The 15,222-nt window shown below is 51.3% G+C and overlaps 1 long non-coding RNA gene across 2 annotated transcripts; it reads left to right on the top strand.

Moving 5' to 3' along the window:
* Positions 1-495: 495 nt before the first annotated feature.
* On the top strand, positions 496-8,853 carry LOC119088799. Of its 2 annotated transcripts, XR_005092534.1 has the most exons (4): positions 496-911; positions 5,618-7,682; positions 7,789-7,913; positions 8,192-8,853. It is a non-coding gene; the product is annotated as an uncharacterized LOC119088799 (long non-coding RNA). The 2 variants fall into 2 exon arrangements; XR_005092533.1 differs by having other exon boundaries at positions 5,618-7,913.
* The last annotated feature ends 6,369 nt before the right edge of the window (positions 8,854-15,222 follow it).

Genomic DNA, 15,222 nt, shown 5'->3' with positions numbered 1-15,222 from the left:
GTGGGCACTATGCCATCACAGTACATTCACATCTGGAAGAGGGCTGAGCAGAGAAGCATTTCCCAAACCTATTGGAAGTTAGTGGTAGGTGAATTGGGATGGTGGTCTTACCACTGTCCTGTGGAGCCATTGCTGGCCTGCAGGAAAGCATCGCCAACAAGAGGGGAAGACCACGTGGCCAAGAGCATGGGAAGGGGGCAATTGGTTCTCCTCATTTGTAGAAGGGAAGTGAGAATTCCTAATTAATCACTTCGGGGTTAGCTCACTGCTGTTAACAAACTCCAACAGTGGCTGGGCGGTGGTGGCACACGCCTTTAATCCCAGCACTCGGGAGGCAGAGCCAGGCGGATCTCTGTGAGTTCGAGGCCAGCCTGGGCTACCAAGTGAGCTCCAGGAAAGGCGCAAAGCTACACAGAGAAACCCTGTCTCGAAAAACAAAACAAAACAAAAAAACTCCAACAGCATGTGGTTTGAACATAGAGGAGTGGTTCATTTGTTGCTCCGAACCAGTTAAAGGACATGCTGCTGTCAACCATTCCCTACAGGGGATTCAGAAAGCCTGGATGCCAGAGGCAGCTGTTGTATTTAATTTGTGTTCCCCAAGGTCAGATCGTCCTTGTCCCGTCTGGGCAGAAGAGGACAAAGCTCGGAAAACACTCCCTGGGAAGTTTCTAGGGGTGGTAGCCCTCTCCTCTACTCAAAGACATGGTGAGTCAGAACCGAGTCCCGGGAGTCCTTGCAGGGGTTGGGAACTGTGAGGGAACAGCTAATTCCAGGGCGGGTGGTGGTGCGGAGGAGGACCAGTCTCAGCCAGCTAGCCTTCTCTGCTGATAGAATCTCCGGATGTGCTCTTGGCGCTAAACACCGGTTTGGCCGCCGGCGGCAGAGGCCTCAGCGCCGCACCTAACCGAGTAAGTGGCAACAGTTTAAAAAGCGGGAAAGACAGGAGGGGTCTGGTGGGTGAAACAGGAGACAGGCCCTGGGCACACAGAAGAGTGGCCACATCCGCCCCTTTCTTCCTGGTGGCCTTGCCTGCGGCGCGGTAGGGAAAGGAGAGCCTCGTCCTCCGGGTGTCGTTGCTCTCCACACAGCCCCTTCCCTGCTTCCTTGGCAGCCAGATGGAGAAGCGTGTGGCTCTGGGTCTTGACAGCCTCACAGCTTCCCTGGTGGCCTCGAGGCTCTAAACCCCACCTTCCCACAATTGCCAAGCCAGCTGAGGGACAGGCAACCTGCCAGGTCCGGCAGCGGCGGCGGGCGGCCCCCCTCCGGCTCACGCCAGCTGCAGACGCTCAGGGTCGGGGGATGGGAAGCACATGGTGCTCATTCACAGAGTCCTGCAAAGGCCGGACGGACGGACACATGACTCGGTCCTCCTCTGGGCCTGCTCAGCTACCTGGCCACAAAGCCCAGGTGACTCAAGTCCTCCCTGGCCTCTTGCCTGCTCCCTGGTCTGCAAGGCACCCAAGGGGGTCGGGAAGGGCGAGTCCGCTGTCTTCAGAGAACTCATGGGTTCTTTCCACATGCACACTAGGCCTCAAAACAACGACGTCTGCCATCGCTTCGCAGCCCCCCAACACAAACAAGTTCCGATCAGTGTCTCTGGCACCCACCCCACCTTTCTCTACTTGGATAAGCTTTTCCAAGCTGCTGTCAGTGTGTGCAGTGTCTATGTACATAAAAGCTCCACCCCCCCACCCCCCTTCTCCTCCTTCAGCTTTGTATATACTTTCCCACGAGCTGGGGCTTCCGGGCGCTGGGCTGGTCACGTGACGGCAAAACATATATGGAAGGCCTATTTTGCTTTGGAACCTTTTATACCCAGAGCATCTGGGCGCTGCTCAGACAGCTGAGATCCTCGCTGATGATGCACAGCTCCGTGGAAAGACATCCCCTTGTTCTGCATCTTCTGCATCGGCAGAGGCACGTGGGCTTTCTTCCACACGGAGAGGGCAGCGGGGGCGGAACCGTTACCGAGTCCTTCCCTGAAGCGGCATGACCTGCCGTGTTAGCCCAAAGTATTTATGACTTTTGATTCCTGAGCCGATCCCTGTGTAAATAAGAATGTGACATTATTACACCCTCCAACAGTCCACCGTTGGCCTTTCGCCTTCTCCGCCCCTCGGCAGTCGTTATTCAGCATAATTCCACGGGGTTGGGGAAAGCTGGGAGCGAGGGGAGGGGAGGTGTGGCGGGGGTGGAGGAGGCAGAGTCCAAATTAGAAACAGACTTAAGGCGCATTTGCAGGGAATTAGGCGAAGGGCCAGGCGCGCTCGCTGGCAGCATGTGGAAGCCCTCTTTGGGGACTGTCAGACTCTAGGTTTCCACAGCGGATGTTTCCCCAGCCAGAGCGCAGCTGGGTTTCAGTTGTCAGAGCCACAGCCAAGACATCTGAGAAGGGGGCGGAGTGCCCCCCCACCTCGTGCGTGAGTGCGTATACACACACAGGCCACATGTGACATGCTTGACCTCAGGACACTCCCAGCACAGTTCTGCACATGTACACTTACTGCCTAGGATCACTACCACATACAGGGTGTAGATGACAGGTACACACGCAGAGAATCAGGACAGACACACTGGCACAGACTTGGGCTACGTCCAGCAACGTTTTCTAGGAGAATCCAGAGACCCCCTTCTCTCTCTCTCTCTCTCTCTCTCTCTCTCTCTCTCTCTCTCTCTCTCTCTCTCTCTCTCTCCTCGTGTGTGTGTGTGTGTGTGTGTGTGTGTGTGTGTGAGAGAGAGAGAGAGTGTGATATGGTGTGTAGGTGTACATGCATATGCAAGAATATATGCCTGTGTGCGAATTCAGAGACCAGGGAACACCAAGTGTCCTGATCAATCACTCTCCTTATTCTCCTGAAATAGGGTCTCTTACTGAGTCCAGAGCTAGGCCAGCAGCCAGCAAGATCCAGCCATCCTCTTCTCCCCACCCCAACCCCCAGCTCTGGGGTTCCAGGCGCTCATGGCCGTGCTGGGCTTTCTCCATGGCTGCTGGGATCTGCACTCAGGCACGCATGCTCGCACAGCAAATGTTCTTCCCTTCTCCAGCCCCCAGAGCAGGCTTTAGTCCTACCTACCCCAGGAGGAGACTAAATGAGAGATGTATGACCTTGACTTAGCCTTTGGACCTCTCAGAACCTGGACTCCTAAAGGTAAAGTATAAACCATAGACCTGTGATGATGAAAACGAGGACCAAAGGTGAGCATCAGGAAGTTATGTGGCCTTTGGCCTGAGAGGTGAAGAGAGGTGAGACATGGTGGTGGTTGGTGGTGGTGGCAGAGGACGATTGTCACGCCCGCTCTGGAGAGGACAGAGAACACTCAGCTGGCCTGACTTTCATCTTGATAAAACAGAAGGCACACTCACGGGTCAGTGGGGTAAGGCACCCTTTCCTATCAACCTTGCCCTTGTGGCCAGTGCCTGGCAGAGCCCTGGGCTCTCCGCTCTCTGAGAGGCCTTACCTTGCTCAACAAGGCAGTGTGGCTCAGGCCTTGCTCTCCTCGGGTTTCTCCCAATGGTTCTGCGCTGGCTATTCCTGCACAGTCATCAGCATGCTTTCCCCCTTCGCCCCACTTCTGCTGAGGAATATGTCCTTCTCCTTCGCCCTCCCTCAGCTTCGGCGCTTCCCTCCAGCTGGCCTAATTCCCAGAGGCCTTCCCCTCTTTCCCTCCCTTCAGCCTCCCCATCGACTCAGCAGAACCAGCTGTGCTTTCCCAGGAACCTATTGGCACACACATGCTCTTGTTCTGGATGTTCTGGGGATGGGGCGGGGGATGGGGGCCAACTGATGTCACCCCTGCCCTAAGGGAGTTCACGGGGCAATGAACCTTTCCAAGCACAGAGCCCCATAGATGAACCACTTAGAATACAGCAGAAAGGCAGGGACCTTGCAACCACCTTAGGAGGTCAAGGTCAGTAAACCAGATCTTACTGCACTGATCAGGGCACTCCACCCTAAGTGGCCTGCGGTGGCAAAGAACAGGACAGGCAAGTCCAGCACTCAGAGACAGACAGCCATATGGAGCTGGTCTTGAGGCCAACGGGCAGCAGGACACCTCTGAGTTGCCAATGCCAGAATCAAATGGAGTGAAGCGCAACACACCAGAACAGAAGGGTCTAGATGCAGCATTGGGACTTTATACATCTTCATTAGATGGACAGATACTTAGGGAGCTCGTTGCTTGGATGCAGTGACTGACAGACCCAGATCCTGTCTCCTGGTACATTGCCCAGCAAGAACAATCGCTGTAAACAACAACAAAAATAACAATCAATATGGGAACAGGCAAGACCAATGACATGGGATGTGGGCTCTCTAAGAATGTTCTCTATAGTGCCAGGCGGTGGTGGCGGCGGCGGACGCCTTTAATCCCAGCACTCGAGAGGCAGAGGCAGGCTGATCTCTATGAGTTTGAGGCCAGCCTGGGCTACAGAACAAGTTCCAGGACAGCCAGGGCTACACAGAGAAATCCTCTCTCCCAAAATTAAAAGCCGAAACCAAACAAACAAAAACCCTCTATAGATCAGGGAGCAAAAGAGCCATCTGTGAAGACAGAAGTCGGGCTTCTGGAGGAGTGGAGGGGCCCAGGAAGTACACAGAGCCACAAGGTGTTCAGAAACTGCTAATTAAGGGAATCTGAGGCAATCTGAGAGATGGAGATTAAGAGATAAGGAAAGGCCAGGTCATCAAGGAAGGTCCCCCGATATCCCATATTAAGCTATCTGACGAATCCTGTGCTGGGTCTGAGGCTGCCGTGGTGAGCAAGCAAATGGGCACATGTGGGAAGGAGAAAGAATTCTCCAGAATGGAGAGATGAGTGCATGCCTTTCATTGGAGGAGGGTGGCGGGGAGGGGTGAGTCTTGATTTTTGGATCTTTAGCTGAGTGCTGGGATGTACTGGTGTCTTTTGGTGACAGGAAGTGCCAAGGTGGCCCAGAGGCAGGGAGAATGTGGGTGTCAAGTCTACATCATCCTGGTTTGTTTTCAGAGCCAATGGAACTGTAGTCAGGTGGGAACTGGTGGCTTCCAGACTAGAACAGCACACCACAGTCTGCAGCAGAAGACATGCTCCACTAGAAAAGCAAGCTTTGGGACATAGACCTAGCTGTAGATGGGGACTGGAGCGCTCAAGGAAGAAACTGCAGTCCAAGGGGATGAACGCACGCGCGCGCACACGCGCACACACACACACACACACACACACACACATACACCAACGCACGCACGCACGTACGCACTCACGCATGCGCACACACACATGTATACATATGTGTGTATGAATTTGCTAAGTAGGTTTTAACATAGGACTGTAGCAGAATCACGCCTGAGAAGTCGAGAACCTGGTAGTTACTGGGTCCTTGAGGTTCGACCCTGAACAGTGGGAGAAGCCCCACAATAGCTGTCTCTTGGGGGCCGGACGCTGGGGGGTGGGAACACACGACAACCTGTAGTTACTCAGTCCACGAGATGGGGTGCCTCAGTATTCCTAATCTGGCACCAGACCTGGAAGGTTCCTGGACAGTGGTTGGTCCCTAGTCCACCATGGAAGCTTGGAATCATTGGTTGCAGAACCATCTGAAATACCTTTTTTTTTTTTTTTTTTTTTTATCATCCAGGCTGCTACCAGAAGATGTCGCCCGCAATCGAGGTGGGCCTTCCCACATTGATCAGGACAGTCAGGACGTTTGGTTCTTCCACTGAGGCTCCCTACCAGACGATTCTAATTTGTGGCATGTTGGCACTAAAACCAGCCGTGATACCAGAGAGCAGTCAGGCCTGGCTGCAGGAAGTCTGCATGCAGTGCGCAGTGAGTAGAGCCAGGGAGAGCCACCTGCACCCACGTGAGAGAGCTTTCTGTGTGTTAGGTTTGTTCCCGTGAGGCACCCATAGCACTTGATCATAGAGCTGGTCCGCTGTCAGAGGTCAATAAACACCCTCCGGGGAGCAGACCCGTGACGGGCTGTGCCCTGCCTGGCCCCCACGAACTTTCCTCTGGGTTGAATTGGAGCTATTGGCCTCTTTTGACCACATAAGAAGAAAATCTCATTTACAGCAGAGAGTCCCCTGTTGTCTGTAGTTTTCACCCCCATGGACTCTTATTATCTACTGTCAACCGTGGTCTGAAAACATAGAGTAGAAAAAAATCCCAGAAACAAACATAAACGGCTCAATTTTGTGGACTTTTTGTTTTGTTTCGAGATAGGGTCTTAAGGAACCCAGGGTGGCCTCGAACTCCTGATGCTCCTGCTTCCATCTCCCAGGTGCTGTCAGGCGCCACCACGGCCAGCTACAATTCGTAAGTTCTAAGCTGTGTTCGGTTCTGAAGAACGTGAGGAAGCCCTGTGCTGCTGCCCCTCAATTAAGAAGAGAATCTACACAACCCACGCCGCAGCCCCTGGGGCCACCTTCATCGTCTTCTTGGCGATTACACCGACTTCCGGCACCCCAGCACCTCAGTTCACACGACCCCTACGTAAGAGGAATCTGGACGACCCAGACACAGCGCAGAGGCCGGGCAGTGCTTCCTGTTAGCCTCGTCTCACGTGGTCACGGGAAGAGGAGCGGCTGGAGTACAGTACCACACCGGACACAGAAGGAGGCCACAGTCACATGACTTTATCACAGTGGCGTAACCGGACGTGCACAGTGGTTATGCAGCGCAGTTCACCGTCGCTGGTGTTCTACTCTGTTGCGAGCTGTGGGTCACCTCTTACTGTGCCCAGCAGTTATAGGTCCGTCTGTGCGGGAGAAAGCTCAGCACACGCATTGCTTTGTGCTCCCTTGGGGGTTACCTGTCTCCCTGGAGCCCTTACGGCATATGCCCCACAGATAAGGGGTGCCCTTTAGAGTAAATCCTCTTCCAAGACAGCGGCTTCTGAAGCATCAAAATCTATGCCTGCGGGGTTCAGGTCGGAGGCTCAGGTTTAAACTCTGAGGCCCCAGACTTTCACCTTCGGACGGAGTCTCTAAAATACTGCCGGTTTTGATGAAGCCCAGGCTCACTGTTCAAAATAAACAGCCGGGCTTCGCAAACCAGACTGAAATTCAGAGCCTGCCATAAATAAGAACAGGCAGCCAACCAAAGAGGGAACAGTTTTAAGGCTGAAATTTTATTGCCCCTCCAAGAGGGACCTCATTTGAATAGGTGAGCTTCAGAAGTACATGGCAGAGAAAGGCTTTTACTCAATAAATAAGGCAATGTGCAAAGCAAGCACTTGGATCAGAATTTTTTTTCCCACTGAAGAGCAGTTGAGGCCGGTGAGTGGGGCACATCTATAATCCCAGGGCTCAGGAAGCAGAGGCAGGAGGATTTGGAACTTGAGACTAGGTTGGGAGACATCTGAGAGCTTGACTCACAGAAACAGAACAAAACAAGAGCAGTTGTAAGCTGGTAACACAAAGATCTCCCTCAGCCGGGCAGAGGGTGAGGATGATGGACAGTGGGTTCAGAAGCACAGACACCCCCACTTCCCAGTGTGACCTGGGATGGTCCCCAGCACTGCCTCTGAGCTGCCATCCCTGGGACTCATCTCAGCCCAGGACACCAGGGCAGGGGTCTTCTCTGTAACTCCAGGGCCATCCTTGTGTGACAGAGCTCAGCAGGGAGGGTCCCCAAAGGCTGGAGAGAGACAGCCAGGAGGAAAGTGACTTCGCAGTAGATTCAGGACAGCCAAAGCTGAGGTGAGAAGCGAGGTCTCTGCCTTGTGTTATGTGACTGTTCTTCTCACGCGACGTGAACAGGAACTGTGAGTGAGCTCCACATGGCCTGCCTATGTTTCTCTTCCAGAAGAACATTCCTTGCTTCTTGTCATCAAACTCAATAGAAACCAAGCTCCCCAAAGCACGTGTGTCTAGAGCAAATGACTATCATGTGTCCTGTGCTCACATACAAAGGCGTGGGTGTCCATTGGTGTGAGTACACCCTACTTCTGGTCAAGGTCTAGTGAAACTTTGGCTCATTTGTATTTACTTAAAGATGAAAATTGATTTTGCAACATATCTTTTGTGCTTTGAGTCTTTTCAATGTAAGAAAAGTGAGTTCTTTTATCATAAGATACTTTGAGTTTAGGGATTGTTTTGCATTAAATTAGTAAATCTAATTTTTTTTTTTTTAGTTTAAAAGCAATAAAGTGGGAACATATGAAAAAATAAATCACACACATATACAAAATCTCCTTATCTCTTTCCAGGCTGGGTTGGGGACAGCTACCCCAGAATCTCAGATGGCCTGAGTTATCATCATGACATAAAACAGGAAGAAAAAGAGCAATCGAGATCTAAAGTTCCTGATCCAGGCCGAAGCAAGGAGTCAGGACATGCTGGAGAAATCACTAGGCCATGCAGGAGACACTGCCAGGCAACGATTGCTAGGAACTGAGCCCTGCAGCAACCAGGATGGATTGGGGGCCCTGCAGGTTTCCTGGCTTCTTCTGGTGAGGTGGACTGGACTGTTCCTGAATGACTGGGTCCAGGAAGTAGTGGGGGAGGGGGGAGAGGATGGAGAAGTCCCCCATGTCATCTCTAACCCCCACACGGCCCTCTGCCTAGCTGCCCCTCCCTCCCCCACTTGTAACACCAGTTACCTAATCTGCAACAAGACTCGATGGTATCTGAGTCCCTAACGGCTCTGAAAACCCACAAGTCTATAATTCAGATATAAATGCAGCTAGTGAGAGATAGGAAACCCCGAGCCCCGACCTGCAGCTTGGGGGATGTGACCTGTAATACATACTGAGCTTGAGCAGAAGACTTGGAAGCAGCTGGTTTGTGCCGAGCATATAGCCAGGACTCGGCCAGGTGGTGTCTTCCACCACACTGTCATTTTATGCCCAAGTGACCGTTATTAACACTGATTTGGGGACAGAGCTTAGTCAGGCTGAGTGACTCTCCCAAGTGATGGCGCAGACGACCAGTCCCTGCCCCGGGCTCTCCATCTCTCCATGTTAGACACTGAGCTATTTCTGGAGCCTCCAAAGTCAGGACAGGTCTGACTCCTCCACCCTCAAGTTCCACCTCCACCTTTAGCACTGGGACAAATAAGCTTTTCCTCAGGAGCAGGATGGCTACTTTAACTAGAAAAGAAGAGCCCACATCTGCCTCTCCATCCTTGGAACAGCAGCTTCCCTGGCCAGGGCCTGCCCTGGACGGAAGCCCATAGCTGCCCATCTGTGCAAGACCCTGGCGGGGAAGAAAGGCTATCTATCCTTTCCAGAGGCTGTGTGAGGAAGCCTGTGTGGCCTCACACCTGAAGCCTTCCTTGCTTTTCTTCAGCTAAGTCAAGGTCATCATTCCTCAAAGTTACTTCTATACTTAGGAAGAAAAAAAAAGGTTGCTTTTTTTTTTTTAAACTGGGTTCCTTGGGACCCCATCAAATATAGACAGCTGCTGTAGCCACAGGAGACAGATACCAACAAGTTTGGGGATGGGGACATTCTCCAAGAATGCAACATCTTGGAGCCAGAAGACAACATATAACAGCCCAACATGGGTGCTAGGAACCGAACTCAGGTCCTCTGAGGAGCAAGTGATCCTAACCTCTGCTCCATCTCTCCAGCCCCATGTGAGAGTATCATTTAATAAGAACTGCCAGGCAGTGGTGGCACACACCTTTAATCCCAACACTCGGGAGGCAGAGGCAGGCGGATCTCTGTGAGTTCGAGGCCAGCCTGGGCTACAGAGTGAGCTCCAGGAAAGGCACAAAGCTACACAGAGAAACCCTGTTTCTAATAACCAAAAAATAAAAATAAAAATAAGAACCAAAATGTCACATGGACTAGTAGCCTCTGTGGTAGATAGGCAAGCCAACCATCTTGCTCTGTACCCGTGGGAACCTCGTCCCACCTACCAATGTCTACTGAAGACTTCTAGGCAGCATGCCTTCCCGACCTCTTCCATCTACCAGTTGCTTGTAGGGCACACTCCTGGCTGCTAGAAACATCTCATTCTCTGCTGGACCCCAGTCCCCCATCCAGCTCATCCTGTCCTCCCTCTGAGACACTTGCCCAGGACACAACCTGTCAAAAGTGTCCGTCTCCTGCCATTCCTGCCTGCCAGTTATCTGACTCATTGCCTAACACTGGCATTGTTGATGGGACAAAGCTCTGTGTTTTGCTTGCTTGAGAACACTATATTTAGAACCGTCATGGACACCTGTTGTTGTTTTTTTGACCATACAGTATCCAAAGTTTTTTTTTCCCCCTGTTTTAGAAGAATCCCAAAATAGGTGAGAGCATGGCCCACCTGCTGGTATGGAGGCCAGAGGAGAGCAGACCTTCGCTCTCCACCCTTCACAGCCTGCTAATCACATGCCTCTGCCTGACAGCGTGAAGCCAGTGGGAACATACAAAGGCAGGGAGGCTACAAGAGCCGTTTCTGAGAGAGAGGCAGCTACTATCCTGGGGCAGCAGCAGCATGCGCAGAGGCGGTCTCTGTGGCTTGTTAGAAAACCGCAGACAGATGGGGTTCTGTAAATACTGCCTGCCCCCGCCAGGGGCGCGTCCTGGACAGCCATCTTCCCTCTGTGAGCCCTGCCAGGGGCGCGTCCTGAACAGCCATCTTCCCTCTGTGAGCCCTGCCAGGATAGGTGTGATGAGGCGTCTTCCAGCTGTAAGACACTTAATTCTTGAGTTTTTAAATACAGTCTTCCTGCTGATGGCGACAGAAGACTGAGAGTGAGGTGGAGCGAGATCCAGAATTTCAAATGAGCGGGGTGCAATACCAGTTTGTTATAGTTTGGCTCATAGATGTCCCCCAAAGGCCCATGTGGTAAAGGATGACATCTTTAAGAGGTGTGGCCTGGCGAGACACCTTCAGGACACAGGTAAGCACACCCAGACTGTAGGGCTCTGGCTGTCTCTTTCCTCTTTTTCTTTTGTTTGCTACATGCTCCCACCACGGCAGACACACAGCAACCGTTGTCCATCACAGACTGAAACCTTCAGGCCTTTGAGCCAGCGGAAGTCTTTTCAGCCTGACAGTTGACAATCTCCGTGTCTGTTACTGTGACAGAAAGTGGCTCCCCGTCTTTAAAATCATTCTCCAAAAGTAACTCCAGACTTACACCAGGATCTTAAGTTCTAATTGTTTTTCTAAGACACAGAATAAAACTAAGGTGACCAGGCTTATGTGTTCCCCTTGCCTCTGTGTTCACCTGGACGCACATCCTGAAGGTCCTGGTGCCTCTGTCCACCAGGCAGGGTCCTGGAAACCTGGCTGGGAGTGACTGGATTTTAAGAAAGACAGACTTAAGTGGACCATGCACTCAGATGAAACATACCAGCCGCCAAGATATTCAGGGTGTTTGTCACACACAGCATAAACAAGGAGATGGGTTAGCTGGTCTCTATATAGAGGGTCTCTAGGGGAACTGGCTGGGGGTGTGTGTGGAGGGGGGAGGGTGTCCCTGCAGTTTTTTTTCAATGTACCATTTTTAACCAAAGGTCAACCTTCAAACTTGGACCAAAGACAAGCCTTGCGGTTCCCCAAGCCTGACCCAAGAAAAGCCTTGCCATCCCCATAAGTCTGAGGCATTGGCGTCCCTGACATACTCATGTCAACAATACACACTCCCTGGGGACTTCATCTGTTTTCCACACTCTGGTGTATGAAGTGGCTGGATACGTTAACAGGGTTGGAGGTCAGGAGAACGCGAGTCCTCATCCCACCGCCCTGGTGTGGAGGGAGCTTGGGAAAACAGTCCTCCTCTGCTAAGTCATTGTTCTCTACCCGGACATCAGATCAATGCCCAGTTGTTCCATTTTGTCCAGTTATTATTCCATCAAATCCCATGGGGGCTGTGATTTCCTCGAGCTCCTCCTTGCTTTTTTTTTTTTTTTCCTTCTTTGAATGACGTACTAAAATTTCACAGTTCATGAGTGGGTAAATAAAATGTCCTAAATCCATGCCATGGGATATGATCAGCCCTTAAAAGACAATGAAAGTATGGATAAGGGCAATAAAATGGAGGAGGATTGAAAATATTAAGCTAAGTGAAAGAAGCTAGACCCCAAGACCATAGACGGTATAACTCCATTTGTATGAAATGTTCAGAGCAGGCAGGTCTCTAATGGCAGATGTACAGTAAGCTAGCCTCAACTGTAGCTGAGGGCTAGGAAGAAGGGTCTGCAGTACCTCTGGGATTTTGTTTTTAGGGATGATGGAAATGCTCTAAATCATTGTAATAATGATTATACAACTTTGTATTTTTTATTTATTTATTTATATTTTATGTATGAGTGCTTTGTATGTATACCTGCAAGCCAGAAGAGAGCACCAGATCTCAATATAGACGGTTGTGAGCCACCAAGTGGTTGCTGGGAATTGAAATAAAGTCCTCTGGAAGAGCAGCCAGTGCTCTTAACGGCTGAGCCATCTCTCCAGCCCTGATTATACTTTGGAAACTTGAAAACCTTTGAATCATCATCAAACTGGTCCATTGCAGGCTATCTGAATTGTTTTTCAATAAACTTATTAAAAAGCAGACAGCGCCAAGTGATGGTGGCACACGCCTTTAATCCCAGTACTTGGGAGGCAGAGCCAGGCAGATCTCTGTGAGTTCAAGGCCAGCCTGGTCTACAGAGTGAGTTCCAGGAAAGGTGCAAAACTACACAGAGAAACCCTGTCTCGAAAAACCAAAAAAAAAAAGAAAAGAAAAGAGAAAGAAAAAAAAAAAAGAGAAAGAGAGAAAAGAGAGAAGAGAGAGAGAGAGAGAAAGAAAGAAAAAAAAAAGAAAGAAAGAAAGAAAAAAAAAAAGAAAGAAAGAAAGAAAGAAAGAAAGAAAGAAAAGAAAAAGAAAGAAAGCTGATGACCCCAACCAGGCAGGACATGGAGAAGAGGCAATGGGGGCCAGAGGGCTTCTGGTTTGGGGTCTAGAGAGATGGAGGAGGAGGAAGCGGTGGAGATGAAGAGGTCGTTTTGGACAGAGTGGGTTTGGGATGCCACACAGGAGGACACTGAGGCTCGACCCCAACCTGTCGGGACATGGTGACTCAGTACCGGCACTGCTCCTCTCAGGTAACAATTCTTGTCAACTCTCCGGCCCTCCCCACTGAACCTCCTCAGACTTTATGTTCACCCACTATCTTACTGCGGTCCTCCGAGGCTGGGGTCGTCCCACATTTCCAGAGGAGCAAAGATGAGGAAGATGAGCGACCTGCCGGAGTAACCAGAGCAGAACCGGTTCAAACCAACCTATGTATTCCTTCAAGGAGATGAGGGTAACATCGCATTGTTCCCACTCGGGGGCCGCAGAATGAAGTACAAGGAGTAGTACCTAAAATGATCTTCTTACAAAGCTAATTTGTTCACTTAGCAGTCATTGGATTAACTCTAACTCTTAGTGAGTTCAAAGCCAGCCTAACCAAGTGAGACTCTGTCTAAAAATAATAATAATTTTGGTTTGAAGGAGTTTTAAAGCCAACAAACTGTGGCTTGGGGCCCAGTCCTGGCCCACTGCCTGTTTGGTGGATAAAGTTTTATTGGGACACAGACTAAGACCACTTGTTTATGTATTATCTCTAGCTACTTTTACATCTCCACAGCAAAAAAACTGAGTCATGGCCACCCATAACGGATGTCCCACAAAGCTTAGCATGTTTACCAGGCAGCTTTTATAGAAAATGTTGCTGCACCCTGGGCCAGAATCAAAGCCACGAAGTCGAATAAGACCTGGATTATTCAAACGGCAAAAGAAAAGCGCTTCAAGGTAACCCAGAATTGACTAATGCTACAAACAGAGTCCCCTGGGATGTGAGCCCAGAGCACATGCCCCGGGTGAGCATGCTCAGATAGATGCTCATCTATTTTGAAAAGAAACCTCTTCATTCTCTTTCTAGAGTGGCAGAAGTCATCGAGGCCACCCAGGCTCTGCCACTGCTGAGTTGTGTGACCTTACGCCAATCTGCTTACCTGAGTACCTGACACCAGACATCTCTTACTGGATCATGAGGCTTGTGAAAAGTCTGAGAGTCCTGTGATCCTGGGGGCCTTCGTGACTGTTATATGGAAGTACAGACTGCCTTCTAGATATTTACATATATATAATCAGGAGTAAAAAAAAAAAGTCAGCCTTGCATGCAAAATTCATATTTATCCCTGGCCAACCACTCTCTGTTTTCAGTAATTCTCTCACAACACAGCTTGGCACCCTTGAGGAGTCACCCTGAAAGCCAGGAAGGAACACGTGGGCATCCCAACCCCATGAGACTGCAGTGTGTGTTCCCAGAGGCAGAGACAGCCAGGAAATGGGAGCCAGCCCGGGTTTGCACTGGAGGCCTGAACCATCAACCCTATCGTCCCTGGAGCCAGCACAAAGACATCGGAGCACAGCACCGCCAGCTGGCCCCGTCCTGGTAAACATCGTGTTCCCTGCTCCCTCGCCCTTCCTCCAGGAAACACCTCCCCTGCCGCAGCTTGGAGGATGCTTTTCGGCTCACACCCTTGAACCCGCAACCCAAACTCAAGGGGGAGTCCGTGGCCCCATCAGCGGAGCCCGCAGCACCTGGCTCGCTTTCCTCTACCCAGAGGCCAAAACCCTCAGACACAAGAGAAACCAGAGCTGGCGCAGCTGGCCAACACACAGGCTTCCTGTCCAAGTGTTTGCGGCTGGGCTTCCTGCTGGCGGAAGGGTGGCCTGCCGCTCTGCTCTGACATCCCCGCGTGGTGGCCAGGCACGTCCAGCTGGCACCCGGCAAGGGCTGCTGTGGCTGCACTCCGCGCAGCTGTCCGTCGGCATTCTCAGGGCCGCTGGGGTCAGGCTGTGAGAGCTGGAGAAAGGATCCTTCGGGAACAGAGGAGGCTGTGAATCCGACCCCAGACTCTGCAGCTCAGGCTGGTCCCAGGCAGCAAGCCAGAGCGTGCCTCCCAGACAACGCCACACTCCAGACAGATGGACCCCTGTGCTTTACAGACGCCCACTCGCCCCCCCTCACCTGTAGACCTCCACCTGTGTTCCTTCCTGGGTACCCCATTCAGCTTCCTGTCACCCCCCGGGGCGGGGGACGACACTGGAGTCAGAGTCCAGGCACCCAGATGATAGCCCATGCTAGCTCTTATCTCACCATCTTGAGGAATTGAATAGCATGGAAAATCAGCTTCCCTGTCCCAAGTGGAAACCAGAGAGTGAAAATATTCGCCAGGCCTAGCATCTTTCTTTCCCTACATCTCAAGGGCCATGGCATAGAAAATGGGAAAATTTATCACTCCATAAAGATCCCAGGAGTCA

This window comes from Peromyscus leucopus, chromosome 12 (assembly GCF_004664715.2).
Source record: "Peromyscus leucopus breed LL Stock chromosome 12, UCI_PerLeu_2.1, whole genome shotgun sequence".
Classification (NCBI taxonomy): domain Eukaryota; kingdom Metazoa; phylum Chordata; class Mammalia; order Rodentia; family Cricetidae; genus Peromyscus; species Peromyscus leucopus.
The sequence above is the reverse complement of the archived record's forward strand: the minus strand, read 5'-3'. Positions and strand labels throughout refer to the sequence as shown.